This window comes from Dermacentor andersoni, chromosome 6, assembly GCF_023375885.2.
Source record: "Dermacentor andersoni chromosome 6, qqDerAnde1_hic_scaffold, whole genome shotgun sequence".
NCBI lineage: Eukaryota > Metazoa > Arthropoda > Arachnida > Ixodida > Ixodidae > Dermacentor > Dermacentor andersoni.
Window position 1 is genome coordinate 127,552,538 of NC_092819.1, and position 19,049 is coordinate 127,571,586.

Sequence of the window (19,049 nt, forward strand, 5' to 3'; positions counted from 1 at the left end):
TACACGAAAAATAAAAGATAGCAACGGAACAGCCGTTATACGTCAGTTACATTTTCTGAGCCACAATTTAAACTCCCACTTTAAGGAAGTCCGCTTCAAAACGCCGCCCAACTGTTGAGCTCCTACCAGCCTGTTTATTCCTAATTATCTCTTTCGGCGTATCCCTTACCAAAATTACAAACTAACTAGGCCATATATATATGAACGATGAGATACATTATTTGTTTGTACGTTTCAGATGAGTGACAATCTAAGCAATGAGTTGCAAACCTTTATTACAAAATAGAGGGCCGCTCTCATTGGATGTATAACCAATATATGAGACTAAAAATTTGTCTAAGATGCAATACAATGTTTGACGAGACATGTTTAGTGTTTCAAAACAACGTTACCTCACCGTCACTAAACAGTTGATTGCGGGGAAAAAATTTCTGGGGTTCTACAAGCCATAACCATGATCTGATTAACGTGTCCTGCATTGTGTAGGTGGCGGGTGGAGTAGCTACAAAGTACCTTCGACACCCAGAGGTTCTTTAACGTTCATCCAATGGACGGTGCATGAGTTTTTCTGTATTCCGTCACCATCGCGAAGCAGCTGCCGCGGCCAGCATCGAGCCCGTCATCTTGAGCTATGCAGCGTCATATAACAACTGGGCTTCCGCAGCGGGTACGAAATTGAGGAGGCGTTCGTGGCGCCCGAAATGATGTCTGCCACAGATCGGAAGTAAGATCATCAAGTAGGAATTGTGCGCGAGCGTGCGGACATACGTCTGTGTCTGTGTGTTACAGATGAGAACCCACATCTCAATAAGTATACTTCATTAACGTTTGAAAGCAGTGGTGCGTTTCCGGCAAACGTGGAGGTAATGTACTGTTCATGAATTTACATTCGTGCACCACTGTGGCTAATGACTACGGGCATTGCTCAACCACCGGTTAACTTCGAACGAAGCTACGAACAGGCACGCCGCTTACGGCCATTTTGGGCTCGCGGACTGTGTGCGGGAAGCGCGTTGTCCCTACGAACGTGCTCGTCGATTGACGATGATGGCTCTGGCTCAGTGGATTTCAGCTGGTTGTCGCCCTGGTTGTGTTAACGTATGGGAATATATTGTCACGTTGTGATGACGGAGACTGATCATAGAGTGCCGAGAGTGTGTTCTAAGAATCTCTTCATTGCGCAAACTTGTATTCCAAAAATATCAGCAACACTCAAAGCACAGCGATAGCGTCAGGGATGGTGTTCGGCCGTTGAATCGGATCTCACGGGTGACATTTCGTCCACGCTTTTACACAGATCGCAGTACATTTTTAAGTAATCGCTTCTACTCACTCAGATTTGAGAATGTATGTTAGCTTTGACGTCACGCGCACGAAGGCGCGGATCGGCACAAACGCATTGGATTGAACCTTAGATCAATTACAGTAGAAATCTGGTGAAAATAGTCACCATCAAGAAGGTAAACAGTGTATGCATAATAATATGCGAATTGTGTTAGGTTATGAATCGACATAAAGTTGTAGAATAGAGAGTAATGGATTGAATAAACGGCGAAAGATGACATTGTTGGAGAGACGCTGTACAAAAATGAAATCTAGAAGACCTTTCATGACGGGAATACTGCTGCCTGGTTGGCTTGAAATAAAGTATTCTAATACAAGACGTAGTAATTGCCGCTTACCGAAGATAATAAAGAATGACCTTATTATCCGCACATAATAAACAAAATGATGTAAATTACCGCAGGCATCTCTTGCTATTGAATTGCTAGGAGGCGTCTTGTGGTTCTTCGAAGAACCAAATCTGTCTTTACCTAAGTCAAAGTAGCAATAAAGTAAGGTTTGTAATTTAATATTTTCTTTTTGTTTGATGTATTTTGTTCTCCTTAAAATAAATGAAACCACTACTTTCTAAGAACAATATTAATCAGCTGCATAGCTACCCATCACTCGGTCAACTGAATATTATATTTGTATTAATTCATTTATTATTCTCAAACTTCCTTTTGGCCGCTCCATATCCTAACAAACTCGCATAACACCGAACAATAAAAAATATCCGCAAAAGAAAAGAAAAGCTATTGGCATGAGAGACTCTGACGTGCCTTAGGCAAATGTTCCAGGCTGTGAAGCATCAGATGTTTCAACAGACTAAATGAAACAATCAGCAGAAATGTTGCTCACAATATTCGCATCTGGGACTGTGCAGAGATGACAGAAATCGCGATTATATTCGCGTTCGAATAGATCTCGATTATTTTAGGAGAGAAACCGCGGCGACGGAAGGAATAAGCAGCGCGCACTCATTACCTGTGGCTACAGTCGTCTAATGCAATCTCAGTAAAGCCGGTACTGTCCTCTCTTCAGGGAATAAAACATTTCAGACTGACAGCTGAGACTGCATGGTAAGTTGTCTTAACGCAACGTCCAATGCGCTAGAGTGGCTTCCCAAATATTATAAGCACCTGCCTTTCTTGACTCAGTCCTGACATCTACACGAGGTAAATCAATGCCGCAGTTTAGATACGCTCGGAAATTCCCCTGCAATCCATGTGAAGGTGGTATATGTCATGAAATATGTCATATGTGACTCTCTAAAGAAGCACCTATTCCTCTGCACAAACGGAGTGCAATGAAATTGCGGCAGTACCTGTATAACGATGATTGTCGACAGTAAGGGGTTAGCAAAACATTAATATAGCGACGCAACCTATTACCGCCATCAGAACGAGGTATGTATGACGCGTGTACAGCGGCAGGACTCCTTTTGCGCGCTTCCCGAAGAACACTCGTCGCCGTCTTGCGCAGCCGCCTTGAAGCCTGTGCGTGGCTTCCGAAATGATCGGCGTGCCAGTGCGTGAGAAAGTTGAGAAACGCGTCAGGCTGCAGCAGTACTCCGCTCTCGCGCTTCATTCAGTCCTCCGCTTCATTCTGGATGCGCTGCGACCCCTAGTTGCACCGCTAAGAACTTCTGCGCCTTTCCTCTCTTCTATTTCTCTGTCTCTCTCTCTCTTTCTCTCTCTTTCTCTCTCTCTCTCTCTCTCCGCGTGTGGCCTCGGAGACGAGATGCGTGGTGCGCCGGTACTTACTCAGGTTGGGAATTGTTCACTCACTTGCAGCACAGTCAGTGGCACATAGTCTGGGACCCAACTTGGCAAGAGGCTCATTGAAGAGTGGCACATATCCAGCGCGTTCATGGCGCACTTCGCTCAAGCATTCGGGTGGAAGGTGTTCATCGAAAATGGCACATGTCAAGTGAATTTCGAGGAACCCGCATGGGTTTCTTTTGTAGCAATGGCTACGAAAGGGTGGATGACTGATTTTCCCTTTATTTGTCAAGTGAATTTGTGGCATAGTCTGCTAAGGATTCGGGTTGCTGTCCTTGATGGATCCATGGGACCTGGTTTCGGTTCCACTCATCGTCTGAAAAATATAAGGGATCATTTTTTGTCATTGCAGAGTTGCAAATTCCCAGAAGCACACACCTAGTTCCCAAAGCTCATGACAAATACGTTCATTGAAGAACGGCAGACACCTACTGGCCCGTACCCAGCGACCCAAGTTGGCACCAAAGAGGTTCATTGGACACCAGCGCATAACGAGTGGCACGCACCCAAAATGCTTCATCAACCTTCGGTACCTACCAGTCCCGCGTCTGCAGTAAGCCAGGCCGGCGTGAAAGAGGTTCGATGAAGAGCCGCACGCAGGTGCAGATTGCCACATACCCTGTGAGAAGACTTGGTCCTGTGGTTGATTTTAAATCCTGTTACCTCGGCACAGCAACCCGCTGCGCTACCCATTAGACCACTGACTACCCAGGGACCCAGCTATGCGGTAAAACGGTTAGAAAAGGATACACTCACGGATCTTCGTCCCGCCTCCTCACAAACACTAGAAGTATGTAGTTTCAATCACAGCTGCAAGTTGAAACTTTGTAATTCTTTGAGTCTCAACTTTTAAACCCATTTTATCGAAAGGCAGTTTGTTCCAAGAAACTGGACACTTCTCTCTTTCCTGATTCATCAGATTTCCAGGAAATTAATGCACCGTATCTATATCGTCGTGGTGGCTAATAAATTAACATAACCCTAAGCACAAAAATGTTTAGGTGAAGCACGAACTTTTTATCTCATAACCGCGTTTGCCAGTCAGTTAACATGCCGGAAGGCATCAACACTGTGCAGTTATTCGTTTATTTCAGATACGTTCCGGCAATATCTTTCCTTCTTTTTTCTAAATTGACGTCTCGCGGAGCAGAGTGCTGTGGAAAGCTTAGAATGCTCACCATATTGGCTGACACATGGATGTAATAGCAAGTAGGCGAAAGGTTTTTCTGGTTGCCATGTCAGCACCATTTGCGTTTTCTCTTAGTAAGCCTCGACAGCACCATCCAATTGAAAATGTCATGGAAACGCTAACACACACTGCAAGTAGCTAGCACAGCACCAAGTCTGCGATCTCTTTTTTAGAACACCTGTGCTAGGAGAAATTGAGCTTTTTTTGCGCCCACCTGCTTGGTCGGCTGTCGTGAAAGAACTGAAGTGGAGTTCTGGGAGCAGAAGGGAAAAACGAAACACGTTTATAAAGAACACATGTGAAAACTACATTCGGAGACCGCCTGTAAAAGAGCGCGGACAACGCCAATGATAGAAAGACAACAGTCGATTCGATTTGGCCATACGAACAAACAATGGCGCGGTGGAATGAGACGCCTCGAGGTTATCATCTGACCCGCTTGCTCGTCTCGAACACTGGGAAGTAATGAAGTTTAGTAGCAGGGTGGGTGTATTTCACTCAAGCGCGCGCAGGGCGCTATCAAATGTGATTATCAAAACACACCACATAAAACAATACTCCAAGAACAATACTCCAAACGCAGGTCCAAGCGGCCAAGGCTGGCTTGTCGCGTTATCACGGGTCTCTTTATTGCGGTGCCATGCTAGTCAATTTGCAGCTGTCTCTTTTTGTTTTCTTCCTGTTTATCTTCTAAAAGACGCTCCAGCAATTTCTTGTGTTGTCTCTATCTGTGGTTTCAGGATTGCGACAGCACCACCGTCTTCGCTGCAACGTAGCGACCGTCGTTTTTTGTGCGCTTGCAGGACTTTAGTGCCAATATAACATTGCAATACCAATTATATAGATGCTCAAGGTGCCGTTTCGCCGTCGGCGTCGCCATGATGTTCCATATAAAGTCCAATTGCGCTAATATCGTCACCGCGCGCCGTATACTCTATGTGCGAGTGAAAGCATGCGAAGGTGAGTCGATCATGATGGCTCAATCTCACGCGCGAAAGGAAGGAGATCGGGGAGATAGCACACCATCTTCACCACGCGCAAGGCTCCGAGCAGAGAGAGGGGAGGGATCTAGTTCGGTGGCGGCTGCTTATGGTGCGGCTGCGTACGGTATCGCGTGCGCTAGCTTGAAAGCGCTCTTCTATGGGGGCAGAGCACGCCGAATGCTTATAGCTTCGTGGCGCTGTGTTTTCGCCGCTTAGTTCGCGGCGACAACACAGTGAGAGGCAGCATAAAGGTCAATTCGCTCACTGCTGCTACCGGGCTTCCTCACTCCAGTGCTTTGAAATAGAGTGTGCGCTGTCACTGAGTGAGATGCGTTCATGTTTCCTAGTGCGCGCGTAACATCATGCTTCCTGATATAGTTAGTAAGCAAATGTGTACAAGTCTCAACGGCTGATAAAATTACTAGCCTTACTTCGTATATCTCTAATAATTTGTTATCGCAGCCGATGATTCGCGTTTTGGGGCGGAACTGCGACTTTTTCAATGCTGCACTCACGTGTATCGTCCGATTAGGCACCCTAGAGTTTTTCATGCACGGAGAGGGTGTCAATGTGTGAAGCAATTTTCCTTTTTTTTTGTTTTTGTTTGATCGCGTAGTCTCTGTGTTATTTCCAACATTCTCTCTTATACCACTTCACTACGTTCTTTGTAAAAGAACAACATGGCTAGTTTCGTGCGTCGCATTGTATTATTTCACACTTGATGTCACTCCGCTCAACAGGTATATCCATCGGTTGCAATATTTTGATGACTGAGATCACAAATTTCTACAAGGAAAAACCTTGTCTGGGCATAGCCGGCTCTAACCTATAGCCAACCTTTTTATTTATCTGTAGCTATTACCTTAACAAATCTCCATCGCTGTTGTGCATAAACGAAAACTAGGATGAATCGTAAACTTCATCACCTTTATTCGTAGCTCTGCAAAGCATACACTTCAACCGCAAAACACAGTTAAAATGTTATTTAGGGAAAAGTATTCAGTACGGAGTAAACGTTATCAAGTAACTTCCTTTTTATCATCATCGGCATCATCATATTCGTCATCAACAACAACATCATCCTCATCACCGTCACCTTATTTTTACGTCCACTGCCGGACGAAGGTCTCTCCCAGCAATCCGCAATTGCTCCTGTCCTGCGCCAATTGATTCCAACTTGCGCCTGCGAATTTTCGAATTTCATCACGCCACCTAGTTTTCTGCCGTCCTCGACTGCGCTTACCTTCTCTTGGCAGCCATTGTATAACTCTAATGGTTCACCAGTTATCCATCCTACCCATTAGATTCCCTGCGCGGCTCCATTTTTGTTCATAATGCCAATTAGAATATCGGCTATCACTGTTTGCTCTCTGATTCATACCGCTCTCTTCATGTTTTTTAACGTTACTCCTAACATTTTTCGTTCCATTGCTCATTGCGCGGTCCTTAACTTGTTTTCTAGCTTCTTTCTCAACCTCGAAGTTTCGGTCCCATATGATAGCACCGGTAGAATGCAGCAATTGTACACCTTTCTTTTCAATGATAGTGGTAAGCTCCTAGTCAGTATCTCGCGAATGCCTGCCTTATGCACTCCAACGCAGTTTTATCCTTCTATAAGTTTCCTTACTTGATCAGGGTTCCATGTGGGCAATTGACCACGGTTATCTGGAGCTTGGAGGGTAGGCTTCTACTACCTTTATTTTATACCTCTTATTCAGCTGTATTACGACTACTGCTACCCTCTCATTATACTGCAGAATGCAGAATTCGTCAATGCTGCCCGCTATCTCTTTACGGATTAAGAATTCTGTCCCGTATTGTTTCTTATCTCGAAGCCCTCTGAAGCAGACAACGTGGCCATTAGTCAGCACTGTATAATCCTGCACAATTCTAATCAAATTCTTCTAATCCCACTAAGGCCGATAATGTCCCATGCAATGCCTGATAATTCCTCAAGGACTCCTACTAAGCTAGATTCACTTGAGAGGGTTCATGTGTTTTGCGTTGGCAGGTTGAGTTTCCAGCGGCAGCCTGTCCGAATCTAGAGATTTATAGCACCCACTGTCGCGTCGGAGGTCTCACCGCTGCATTGGCCAGTTGCTCCGCAGCCGCTTGGAACTGATGGCCATGGTTTAATTGCAGGAGTCATGAGGGAGGTAGTGGCAGAATACTGCACTACGGAGTCCAATTCCTGATCTTGTGAGGGAGTGTCTTTGTTGAAGCTCAGTAGCCTTTCTTAATTTAGCTAAACCTGGGGGCCTACAACATATAACTATTCTAATATGTTTTTATTCCAATCTCCTGACGTCAAATTTGGGTAACCTCAGGCAAGCATCGGGCGGTAACCCGCATGGTTGTTTAAAGAGACGAATCAAATGCTTTCCTCGTTTATAGAAGGTCACTTTTGTTTGCTTTAAAAACAAATAACATAGCCTACAGTGAGCGGCTTGTTTTATCTAATTGGCTGATAAGAGGCGAGGAGCACGGGTCAAGTGGAGAGGGATTTGATGGGGCCGAGGCAGTGCAATGAAAATCGATAACCGCATAAAGAGGGTGATGCGGCGTCTGCGATTGGTGCGCTTTCTCTTACTTAGCTTGGAGTGGCTCGTCGAAAATCGCGGCGGCATGCAACGGAAGGTTAAGAATGCCACTAAAATGGATCATCAGCTAATAAAAGTTGACTGAGCGAGGTCGTAAACGTGCCAAAAGTACTCGAAAACGTTACATAGCCACGCAAAATGTATTAGTGTACGGAAATAAACCCATGCTCTCCGGCTGGTGTGAGTAGCCAGTGCCTGAGCGATCGGCGGAAGCCACCTTTTATTCCTTTCGGAACGGGACAGCCTGCCACTACGAAGAGAAAAATTCAGTTTTGCCCGGCATATTAATGCATCTTTAACGCGTACACGTCACTTTGACGCGCTGAGTTTTCGCGGTTTTGTAACACCGCGTGACAGGCAGGTGAAGTGGGTGCAGCCCGAAAACTTTTGACCAATAGCCAAGGTCCAACGGCGAAAAGGCGTCTAATCAGAAATAACTTTTTTTTTCTTTTTCTTCTTTGCAGTCATGCATAATCAATGTGTTTACATCATTTCAGACGGGGAGTTGCCGTGGTTTTTGTGACGTCGCGTGACAGACAGGCGAAGGGGGGGTGGGTAAAAAAAGTTGTTGGCCAATGGCGGAGCGATGATTGCAGAATTGGAATAGCTTTAGGTTATAGCGCCCCTGGGCTAGTATATTCCCAATGGCTCTCGACATATTTGTCTCTGTCAGGCGTCACTCCGGGCCTGTAGATTTAGTGAACTGAAGGAGGATTTGTTTTCTCAACAATCCGCAAAACTCATTCCAGGGAATCGAAAATGCTGCTATGCCTCCGCGTTAAGTACCTTTCAGCACAAGAATCATCGACCCAACGTTGCAATTCAGGTTGTACCACTAGTTCTTGTAGTTAACTAGCAGTGATGCTGCAAAGTTATACAGAGGAATTATCTTTGAGGTCAGCACTTTCCTGAGACCTGGTGTGATTATCTATACGTTTTCTTTTGTTGTGTTCAATATCCGTTCTTGATACATTGGTCTTCCAAATAGCTATGGACAATATTTTCGTTCTGTACATGCCACGCATACAGCTCCGTAGAGAAATATTCATGGAAAGCGGCGGCTTATTCTCGCTAAACAACGACGTCAGCGCCCCATGGAGATATAATATGTATGCTTGTACATCGAGAGTCTAAGCTTCAGGAAAGAAATTTTGTACAAATGGTTTTGCCTAATTTACGACGTGGTTCCTAAAAAAATACAGAGGAGGTAGGAACTGCAAACTATAAGCCATAAACTACATGTAGCTATGTCACATAACCAAGTAAATTCAGAATTAAGGAAGGCAAAAGAAAAATATTATGAGAAGGATTTCTCGCGCATATATACGAATCCAAGAAAAGTTTGGCTGGAAATTAAGAAAATATCTGGAGGAAAGGCTAGCCCTCAACACCTACAAATAGCTTCGGTTAACGGCACTCTTGCAGGTGAAGACGCCGTCTCTATCCTAAGCACTCACTTTGTTCAATGCTGCAGCAACATTTCTGCAGCAGATCCAGAAGAGACAGGGCATACTGTTGTAAAACCGACTCTGCAAAATTCTTTAACGTTGTTTCCGGCGACACCAAGCGATGTAGAAAGCGTGATAAAAAGTTTATGTTAAACAGTGCTGCAGGTTTCGACGGTATCATGGCATCTCCTGTAAAATATATGTCTGACATCTTCTCTAATGTGTTAGTTCAAATTATTAATAAAGTGTTTGAGTCCAGAATTTTTCCTAGCAAACTTAAAATAGGCAGAGTTTGCCCGGTTCATAAAGGTGGTGCTGACCATAGTGTAAACAACTTCCGACCTATATCAATACTACCTCTTTTTTCAAAACTTTTTGAAACGGTTCTAAACGCTGGACTAGAGGGGTTCCTAAGGAAATATGCTATTATTAGTACGACGCAGTATGGATTCGAAAAAAAATAAATCATGTGAGGATGAGCTCCTAAATATAAAACATCAAATACTGCAAAATATGGAAAACCGTTTATACACGGTAGGCGTATTTCTGGACCTGCGTAAGGCGTTTGACACTGTAAATCATGTTATACTTCTGTGCAAACTTTACGACTACGGTATACGTGGTACAGCGTTAGAGTTAATCAGAAGTTACTTAACGGATCGTTGCCAGTTTGTTTCATATAATCAGGCCACTTTCTCACTTCTCAAGATATAGACTGGCGTGCCACAGGGAATACTTGCTCCTATATTGTTTAATCTTTATATGAATGACCTTCCTAACATTTCTTCGTCACCTAATATCATCATGTACGCGGACGATACTAATCTTTTCTTTGCAAATTCTTCCTTGCAATGCTTATAAAAAGAAAAAAAAATGATTATTTCAATTTATTATATGAATGGCTGCACATCAACAAACTACCATTGAATGTCAACAAAACCAAATATATAATATTTAAACCGATAAATAAGCCATTGCCTGCTAATATAACTGTTCTATTTCAAGCAAGGAGGCTAGAACAAGTAACAACGCAAAAGTTTTTGGGGGTATGGTTTAAAGAGAACCTCTCCTGGGACAATCATGTCAATAAGCTTAGCAATGATCTTAGCAAAGTAGTATGCTGTATGTATAATATTGGTGATCTAATACCATTATGGATAAGGAAAGTGATATACTACGCCCTTTTTTACTCGAATCTAACTTATCGTGTTTTGATTTCGGGAACAACTGCAGCAAAAACTATGATAAGTTATTAAGCTTGCAAAAACGAGTAGTCTGAATTTTTTAATACTACCATGGTAGGCCGTGTGACTTACCCACACACAATCTCTTTGGAAAACATTTACTCATCCGAGCAAATCAAGTATTTTATTATAGATTACTCTTACATATAAAAAAAAAAACACAGGCTCCATGTTGTCAGCATACCCGCTTCTCCTCGCTACCCATTACGTTATCAAATCTGAAAATACCATTCATGCGTACTAACTACAGACATCAGGATATAAACTATCAAATACCAAGGCTACTAAACATCGTTGAGCAAAAAATTGATTTCTGTGCGCCTAATTTTAGGCAATGTATAAAAAACCTTCTCATACACAATCAAATTATATATACATAAAATCCTGTCGCACTAAAATTCCTTAATCTGCGCTGTAATGTGAATGTACAAACAAAAATTGAAGCATAAATGTTTTTTTCACATAGACATTGTATAATGTACACATTATCTTGTTTATTTGTATTTTCTACATCGTACTTACTCGTTTCTTCTTATATTTGCTTTTTTCGTACGTTGGATCATCATGTAAGCCGAACGCGCTTAGGAGCAAGAGCCCCTGTCAGGCCATATGGCCTTTAGCTCTTGTTTCCTCTTTCTGTAATGAAGCAAAAAATAAACCTCAAACTTCAAACTTCAAACAATAAGTTTGTTCGAAAAGTATTTGCTTTGTTTCACAAAAAAGAAAAAGAATAGCGCACTTGCTCTTTTAACATTGGTTTACGCTGATACTGCATACGATGATACACTAATAATGTATAACTTTTTATTGAGTTAATAACTTTTGATTGATTTAATGAACCCACAAGGGTATTTAGCAATAATCCATAATTCATGTGTGCTGGACAAATTCTGTCTTTTACTTTTCGCGGAGCTTTTTCAGTTTGTTTTTCTTGAAACTGGTGCTAGGCTTGAAATGAATGTCGTGCATGAGGTTATGTTTCAGAAGATGGCTGCACTTCGGCTCTGCAATTACATATCCCCTAAAGGATGGATTCGAAAAATGCAACATTTCATAATGATTGTAGTGGGCATTTTTTGACGCTCTCCTTTGAAATTGTGATACAAAAGCAGAAATCATCACTTTCCCTAGAATCCTCCACATTTATTGACGTGAAAAAACTATCCCGGAAAACGTGGTGAAATTCGACAAGGCTTGGACCCTCTATTATTTGATGTCTGCATCGATATCCCTGTAATTCTCACGTGTGTATTTTTTGCACTGGCTCAATATTCTATTACATATATTAAAAAAAACGCAAAATATTGATAGCATACATGAGCTATCGTTACCAAATTTCTTTAAATTCTGTTTAGTGAAGTGCAAATACGCTCATGTACTTAGATTTGGGCGCACGCTAAAGAACCGCACCTGTTCAAAATCCATCTGAAGCCCTCCATGGCAGCGTTTCGTATAACTCTATGGTTGAGTTAGGACGCTAAACTCCATGGATCAATCACTGATTGAATCAATGAACAAAATTTCAATTTATGAAGGATCTTTCCTAAGAAAATCAGCTAGCCAGCTTTCGAGAATGCTTATTTCATTGAGTCTTACTTTGAGGAACCGAAAAACTATGGAGCCGAGAAAACGTATACTTTGTATTTCAGTGTCCATATATTTTCTAGGTCTACCCCCGAGACAACTCTTTGTTTCAGGTAGCCAACGGCCTTCAATTTCCAAAGGTGCTCGTGATAACCCAGTAATCGCCAAAGGTCTATGGCCTTTCCTCTTTGTTTTTAATGGTTTAGACTTAGCAGCGCTGCACATTACAGCGTGCGAAGTAATTATCTGCTGCGTATTATAAAAGAAGAGCTCTAAACACCCCAACAGAATGCTCCCTATGAAATGAAGCGATGTTCAGTGCTTTTTTTTATGAAGCAGAGCGTTCTGAAGCTTCAGCTTCATTTGCGGCAGTTGGTTGTCTTTTTTTTTTCTGCCGAGGTTTTTACTGAGAAGACAACTTTTCTGGTCTGGTTGCAAGAATTTGAATGCCACAGCCTTAGGTCCTATGTTGGCGGTGCCCTTTGACGAAACTGCGCCGTGACTAAAAATGACCGACGCCGCAAAGAGTAAAAACAAGTAAAACTAATTGGCTGCGACTTCGCTCAGCTAACCCTGGAGGATATGTAAGGCGAAAGCTTGGTTTAGCCTGGTTAAGTATTGGTTTCACCTGGCTAACCTTTGATTTAGCCGTAAATATTATACTTAGGTATACAATAATCGTTAAGCCAGGTATGACGGCTGTGCCAAGGTCAGTGGCTTGACATCACTTTGATTGGGCTTGGATAGACACGCATGGTTTGACGGTGCGATGCCTGTTGTCCCACAGGGAAGGCGCCAGTGCTAGACATGCAAAGAGACGCCGCGAATATGCAGCGTCGAAGCACAAACGACAGGGCGTGAACGCGGTCTCTACATTGATGTCGACGGTGCGACGCTTGTCACATTCGGGTCTTTTTCCAGGGATGCACCTCGCCGGTCCATATCCGCAGGGTGGTCAGACGCCGCTTGGCGACGACGGCTCAAAGCGTCCCGCGCACGCTCAGAGAAGACGGCTCGGTCTCGCTCTCATCCATGGCCAAGCTCGCACTGAAGATCTCTATGCTGGAGAGGTGAGCCCGGCCAGGCCACGTGCCTCGCTCTTAGCCAGGCACGCGGCGAGTCACGCGGTCATGCGGCTACCGATATGCGGAGAGCGCATGTGCCAAGCCGGCGGACCACGGCGCGGCGAGTCACGTGATACGTTGCCAAGGCTACGGTGCAGCTGCGGTAAAATGAAGGTCAAATTGCTGGCGACGGCTAAATATGGCTCGACGCGGTTTGTGTAGCTCTGGCTTCAAAATGCTCGGATTTACGTCACATTTCTCGAGGAGGTTCTTGTAAACAAAGTAAATTAGTGGATTTTAGAAGAACATTTCGATACATTCCGTTATGGGGAAAAATTTAACCCGGGCCTCAGGATTGCAAGACGAGCACGCTTCCCTGAAGTCTCAGCTGCTGCACGGTTCTGCCTAACTAAATGTGTGTCTTCTGCGTGCTTGATTGCACACGTCACGTCGCAGCCATCTTGGCGACTAGTGCGTGCGTCATTGGGTGGCGCACATGACTCTGCGGAGGAGGTGAAGCCACGTCTTGACTGTATAAAATGAGTGCGTTGATGACGTCAGGAGGTCTACAAACGGTATAATGATTCCCCATTCCCACACGTAAGCAGTCCTGAGTGTCTGTCGAATTTTAAGTTTAGTAATTGCTGTCGCGTCAGGTGTTGCTTCGCAGAAAAACGGGCGCGCGCGCTCTGCGCATTGACTTCACAGTCGGAGCCGCGGCGTATGTCGGCGACGAGTGATGGTGGTGCGTGCATGCTCTTGTAGCTCGCGAGGACGGCCGTGCAAGTACGCCACTGCGGAAGAATAGCGTGCCGCCGCGCCTTAGTGAGGAGGTCGCCGTAGCGCCACACGTGTGCTTCCCATTCCGGCTCGTTCTATCTTGCAAGCAGTCTATCCCCGAATGTATACCTTAACGCATTACCAATATGTCTTACAAAGAAGTCTAAGCCTGACTGCTATTAACTTCATGTATTACGAAATGTGCAGCAGGCTTTCGCCTTCTTGTGTTGCAAGAGTGTAACACCTGCCGAATTTTTTTTTCCTTCAGTCGTTTGACCAAGCGTGCATGTTGCTCGGCACTTGCTTTTCCTAGATAAATCGCAGTTCCAGTTCGTCGCTTACTTTATGGCGAGCACCGTGCACGGTTCCATACGTCCGCACGTTTTTGTGCCGCCGAGTGAACAGCGCAGCAAGTGCGCTTCAACGAAGTAGTTAACAGAATATGGCACTAGTGGTAATTTATGCACAGCAACATGCCGCAATGCAGGGTACGCCGTTTCCCATAGGCTCTAGAACATAGCATAGAAGAATCAAGACTGACTGATAACATTGAATTTGCGGTATTGGATATGCGTTTTTACCCTCCTTCGTCTGGGGTGGCTGAAGCATTTAGTTTCTCGAAAATATCAACTTTTCATAGTATGTGAAAGAGTACGATGCAATGGTTGTTCTGCCATGATATAAAAGAACACAAGTCATAGCATTATTTATTCGCACAAGTCTTACTTATTGTTGAGCGAATTTTATGGACTGGGAAGCTCTAAATAGCTGAATTATTTTAAGTGCAGATGCTCCATGCAAAGCAGCTTAACCACACAGTCTTATGTCTTTACCTCATTCAGTGAAATCTTCAGTGCACCAGTTCAATGCCTGTAGAGGGTCAGAACCTACATGGCCGAATCTATATTGCGCTACATTGTGCTTGCTACTATAGAGCCCTTATTTTTGTGGAACGTGAATATATTACGGTCTTCAGAGACTCTAAATCACTTATACTGCCGCGTTTATTGCCTTATTTCATTACAACTTATGCCGTGAAGCCAATCTCCATCTAACTTGAAGCTAAATCTAACGAGCTCACGTATGCACGAACTTAATTCAAGTGTGGTTGATGAGGCTGATATGTTTCCAGCAACGGTGGTGCTATACAACAAGTTATTATAAGAAGTTCTGATGCATTATCATCGTCCATCCTCCTAGGATCTATTTCTTTGTTGTCAAGAAAAACTTGTATTGTAAGGTTTCGTAATGTAAGAAGGTAGAAAACAATAAAAAAAATGCTGATAGAGTGCTTTTGACTGGAGATTAGCCATGTTCTTCGGCGAAACCATAAGAAAGTTTACCCAGCAAGTAATCCGCCAGAACCAGCCTCTTAAAGTGTATCGCTGAGTTCTTTTTTAACTCTTGAAATAGTTCGTAAAGCTCAGTGGTGCTCAATCTACTCTTGAAAAGAACTTGATTGAGCACCACATTATTACGTACCACACGAGAGCCCACTCAAGAAGGTTTTTTTTGTGTCTGTAGTGTTAGAATGCCAGAAATTTAACCGTAGTCATTTTCTGATATCCTATGCAATGTTGGGGAAATCGCGCTGCTCGTACAGAGCCCCATAAACAAGAACGAAAAAGTTTTGCATTGACATTCGTACAGTAAATATACATACTAGGCGGATAGACGAAAACACGTTTTCTCGCGAACAAAAGCAGAAAGGCGAATGATCGAAATGCACTTACTTAATAGCTGGTTTTACCTAAATGACGCAGGCTATACTGCTATTACGTCACTGTCTTTTTGTTGCCAAGCATGAAGCATAATCTTAGCACTTGCCAAAACTTTGAGATAAAGTTTAGGAACTCGCACTAAGTTATATTTCAAAACGAAAGGAGCTCCTTCTAAGAGATAGTGTCAGTGCAGTTACATTTTCTTCCCCCACCACAATGGGCCTTCGCACAATATTAAAATAATTCGAGGAACCTACTCGGCAAAACGCGACTCAACTTCTTTAGAAGTTTCTTAGTTCGAAAATTCATTGAAGCGTTTTGCTCTTGAACCAGACCTAGGTTTCAGTTTTCGTCATCCATTCGCTATGCTTCACACACTGCTGTAAATGTGCTCTTTGTTTGTGTACGCCCTTTGTTGCAGCTCTTGCAACACTCCTGAGTGCTCATTCGCAATCACTAAATGACGAAACCCCACCATTACTTATGCAACCCAACGCAAAGAATATTGTGAGGTACTGGAACTCCTGAAAGAGAGGCCCGTTATTTTGGGAGATATATTCATTGCGAATCAGCTAGGTCCCTCGTCACGCCTGTGATGAAAATGTGTCTAACCAGAAGAAGAGGAAAAAAGGCGTTGCTACGAGTAAACGAACAAATATGCGTAGGCAAAGTCAAGGCGAAGCGATGTCGTGGACAGCAGAAAAGAATGAAATGAGGGAGCCTTAGACTACAGCGTATCTGAGTTTGGTTGGTCCACATTTTACGCAATGCATTCGTTTGATGGGCGAAAGATAGTGGCTCTACTCTTTTAATCAATCATTGTTTTCGCGTTTTTTTAAGCATCGCTGAAAGTTATACCTTGTTCATCTCTATCTGCTTCTTGAGCATTCAGACCACCAGTGCTTTGATCAAACACTTGAGATGAGGTCAATGTCAGCGCTCTACGGTGGTGAACAGAGATACTACTGCAAGTAAATAAACAATAAGGTAACGGTATGCTGCCGGCCTAGGACGAAGGCGTCACATGCTCTTTTGATAAATAAAGCTTATCGCCAGGACCGGTGGTGCAGATATTATAAATAGAATTATTGCTGTATTGCATGAGGTTAGTTGCTTCGACGCAACCACGAGAAAGCTCTGCAAGCGTAAGACTGTGAAAATAGATGAGCGTTGCGTTTGGAGGAGTACAAAAGCCCCTGGAAAGATGTCTTATATAAGTAGTCCAGGGAAACAGTGCCAGTATTAGAACAAACTTCAAGACGGCCAATCACGTCCCCGAGAGCGCTTTCGTTTTTCGGTGATTCCCTCGCGCTTGCGGCACGTGGTGTCTCTTCAGACCAGAACCTGCAGCGTACGATTACAGATCGACGTAAACAGGGACAGCCACCCGCAATGGTCGATCTCTTGGTGTATGGAGGAATATTTGCGTGAGGTTGCAGATTGCCACGCTGTCCTTGTCTTGTTTCTACCAGCGTGGCGCCTAGGCGACCATGACCTCAGGTTTGCAACAGGCATAAATAATGCACACACTAACTGAAGAGAAATCATGATTTTCACTGTCAAAAATTTGCATTGCTCACTCATCAAAAATAGGGCGGTTAACAAAAACGGAATATAGCGAAGTGAATTAACGATTTGAAAGATGCCACATGGGCATAAGAAATGTGAAGATGCGCTAGGAATATAAATTCAGGAACGAATCGAATTAAAGACAATTCAACGTCGGTACACGGGCAACAGAAACGTTGGTGTTTTTAGGGTGCGTCAAAGATAGAATTTTGAAGACCATGAAAAAAAGAATACACGAGTACAAAATCTTTTTAGCATGGTTTCATCGTTTTTTTGGTCCTCTTCTTCGTTCTTAGAAAATTAGAGCCCGTGAGGCAAATGTCCCTTATGCTTCGCATACAGTCCAGGTTCTCGTAGGCTGGAGACTACTACGTTCATTTTACATTTTCATTAAGCAGTTATTGCAGGATTACATGTTAGGGGCAGTCTGAGTGGGTGCAGCAGAAAATTAGCATGCAAAATGGAGACGTCTTCCCGCACCACCTTCCCTAGCTGTGTATACGCACGACAAAATTTAAATATAATGCACAATCAGAGAGAAAGTACCTATGAAATATCTTGCTGGTAAATACACTGCGATACTTCACAGTGTCGCACGTACAAAACTCTATAATGAACGACTCATTCGAAATCGTATTACGCACACCGATTTAAAATGCACAGGTTCCGAGATAGCAGCGAATACTTAGCGCACAGCTTTTCATATCACTGGCTTCATAAAGTAACCATGCGCCATTCGAGTAAATTATGATTTCATTGTATTTTATCGCAGCAGCCATCACAGCTATATTCCAACATGGCTACGATGACCCACTGGCGCTGCTTTCCTAGAAATAGAAGCAGTAGCGATTCATCGGCCTTTTCTTAATAAAACGCTAGTTATACCATTGTGTACTACTGGCAATCTGAAACATTTTTTTAGTCATCACCAATGCGGATAACCAAGCTGCAGCAAATCATATTAGGGGCTATATAAAAAAAATGTGACAAACCTTCTTTTTCCTGTTGAATTCAGACTAATACGTGCTACCTTCCCAATCTGACGGAGCCTGAAAATTGAACGCCAAAGAGCAACGTCTTAAACCCAAGCCTCTTAACGACATAGATAAATTTGTTTGTTTGTTGTCCTTTTCAGAGTCCTTTCTCTGCTTCTAACATCTCAAAGGTAAAACACGGAGACACCAAAACAGAATAATACGCCGGCGAACCAATAAATATAAATAAAAAATCGCGGCTCCTCGAAGGCCGCCATTGCAGAAACAAAGAAGCGAATCCGAGGGCTACGCCGACATAATGGCACTGATCCGGGCGGTCACCAATTTTCCAACCTTTATTTGCTTTGTTAGTGCCTCAGGCTCCTTCTTGCACGACAGGAATAGCTACTTCACTCTTCTTTTCTTTCTTTCACGTTGTATTTATTGTTCCTCCGGCTTTGCCACAGAACTGCTTTCTAAGAGTCAGATGCCTGTTATAGGGAATCTTCTCATTATTGAATAGCCCCCTTCCAGATGAAGAACCGCTGGTGACAACTGGAGGAAAGCTTCCTTTGGCCCTATAAGCCGCTTTCCTGCGGGTCGAAATTTAACCGCATCTGTGCCAATGTAAAGGCCACGTGCGTAAGCACAACCCAGTTGCCGGGTACATTAAAAAAATCATGGGGTTTTACGTGCCAAAACCACTTTCTGATTATGAGGCACGCCGTAGTGGAGTACTCCGGAAATTTTGACCACCTGGGGTTCTTTAACCTGGACCTAAATCTA